Genomic DNA, 2,500 nt, shown 5'->3' with positions numbered 1-2,500 from the left:
GTACCTGTAATGGTAGTGGTAGTGGTAGTAGTAGTAGTAGTGGTAGTAGTAGTAGTAAAACTTCATTTCAATTTGGTATATTCCATTCAGGTGTAATTTGCTATCATTGCTCACAATCTATTGTTATAATCATTGTTACATAACATTGTTTTTCATTTTACTTGCATTTTATTTCTAGGAAGAGTTTTCAGCCTGCATATGCCCAACTAGGTATGCTAGGTGCCATATTTCGAAAAGGTGCCTGTAGTTGCACTAACTGCAATTATACATTTATTTAACTTACTGATATAATAAATTATTTTGATTTTAAAAAGTATCCATAAGGGCCACCTCCCTGACCCCATGGGAATTTCCAGTTTAGCTTCATCCTTTCCATTAAAAACTGGAATATTTTGATATGCCCTACCCCTTGAAATTAAATAATTGTTTTTTCTTTACATATTTTGAGGATGAAAATAAATAATTGACCTTTAAAGTGTAACAGTAAGTGGAATGTTGTTAGTAATGAAAGTTGTCATTAGCCATAAACCTTGTAAATATTAAAGGTAGTGTCATAGTGTGATAATAAACAATGTACATTGTATAAGCAAACAAATAATGTGAGTTTATAGGGGCTAGGTCACGCAATTTGAGGCAATTTCAGCACTGATCGAATGGTCATAGAATTGACTAAAATATCAAAATAACTGTTCAAAACTACCGGTATAGAAGAACTCTAACAAAATACAGGGAAGCCAAGAAGGGTGATGGATGGAGAAAACTGGAGAGGATTGAAATGGATTGAATTTCGGTAAATTTGAAAAACGTCGACCCACCTTTTTCAAATTTATATCAGTCTATATCAAAATGTCATTTACACAGCTGGAAAATCATTCTCAGTTGCTATGAGGCCGTGATTTTGCAAATGAAAGACTCTTGCTCTGCCAATTTGACGTTTAGAGCTCATAATTAACAAAATTAAGCGTTAGAGTGTTGAGTTTTTTCCCCCTTGGAATGTCCAGTGGCCTTCAATCCCTGGGGTGCAGGGATATGTTCTGTTACGAAACATTATGAAATAGGTTGTGCTCTATGCAGCTGTGCCATCTTTTTTTGAAATGTATAACTTTTTTAATGCTTTACTGCTTATTTACAGTGGTGGATCTAGGGATGATGTTCCTCCCTCCTGCTGTTATGGACAAGAACATTTCCATGTTTTCATGCATTCACCATTTGATCCTGTCTGGATCCACCACTGGCATACCAGACATCCTTATCAATATTAAAGGAAAATAGAAGAGAACATTATATAGGAATAAGTACAGCCATAGCCTTCATGTATGTATGTATGTAAATTGAAGGGAAGTTTTTATTCCATGCTTACATTCACTTTGTTTTTTAAGGTGTAATAAAACAAGTTCACTTTGGAAGATTGCCATATCTTTATTTGGCCACGCTACCAGTTGACCTATCTGTAGTTTATTTTGGGCGCTGTTTGTGTTCATCACAGCTGTGACTTGAACTGCAGCCTCAGTTGGGCTTGTTTTTCTGTCCTCGCAGAGTCATTGTCAACAATTTGACCAACAGCAAAAAGAAGGCACTGTGTTACTAACTCTTGGCTCTGCTTTAATAGCAGAACTGTACGCTGGGCTTCCTCCATCTCCCACAATCCTTTCACATCTGGAACTACCAAAGCATACTTGTCAACAAAGTTGCCAATGCACCCCTCAAGGAATTCATGTTTCTCTTGTACAGTTGCAGATTGTGGTGGTATTTCCAGATTTAATGGCCTTGATTCAAGGGTTTCCATTCCAGCCCATGCCATGAAGGCTTCGCAAATGTGTGCACGTGTTACCTGAAGCATAAGGGCCTCCGCACCTTCTTCACTTGTGGGGGAACATTTGTCTGTCCGAACCTTTGTCTGAAATAGAAGAGGGTGCCCATGTCACGTGAAGACTGTGCCTTGTACAACTTTTCCCAGGTAAACTGAAGGGAAGAGAAAAACAATATTTCAAAGTTGGGGGACAAACACTTCAGTGAACTCGGCATGTTTGACAACAGAATGAATAATTATTATAATTATAATATGCATTTTACTTGAGAAACTATTACAATTTACTGTCACTAATAATTCTGATGGTGAGGAAATACTGAATTATATCCCACTTGTTGTAGTGTTGGGTGTATGTAGCTAATGAAGGTATCCTTACAGAACTTAAGCCAGGCGGTCACATAAGTCTGGTATTGCTTTCGTGTCCCTGTACTCCATGAGTCCAGAATTATGTTTAGAGGTTCTCCCTCAACACCATGAGCTACTAAGGAAGCCCTGACACAAGACAGCCATGAAGTTAAAGTTTGGGGTACAATGGATGAACTTCCTCGGGGTGGTATGGAAGTGTGAGGGTTGATTTTAGCGTCTTGATTTGCAATGGTTGAGATTTCAGCAACTGCAGGAGATGTGGATACCAGAACTGGGTTGGCCAATAAGGGATCACCAGTATTGCTGTGGTATTGCTTTCTTGGA

The 2,500-nt window shown here is 38.2% G+C and overlaps 1 long non-coding RNA gene across 1 annotated transcript in view; it reads left to right on the top strand.

Moving 5' to 3' along the window:
* Nucleotides 1-1,973, top strand: part of LOC137997439 (uncharacterized) — a 3,578-nt gene extending 1,605 nt beyond the window's left edge. The window contains exons 2-3 of the long non-coding RNA XR_011122479.1: nucleotides 179-210; nucleotides 1,133-1,973. This is a non-coding gene — a long non-coding RNA (uncharacterized lncRNA). The remainder of the gene's footprint in view (nucleotides 1-178; nucleotides 211-1,132) is intronic.
* Nucleotides 1,974-2,500: the final 527 nt, after the last annotated feature.

The sequence above is a fragment of the Montipora foliosa genome, chromosome 3, assembly GCF_036669935.1.
Source record: "Montipora foliosa isolate CH-2021 chromosome 3, ASM3666993v2, whole genome shotgun sequence".
Classification (NCBI taxonomy): Eukaryota; Metazoa; Cnidaria; class Anthozoa; order Scleractinia; family Acroporidae; genus Montipora; species Montipora foliosa.
This window is presented reverse-complemented; position numbering and strand designations above follow the sequence as displayed.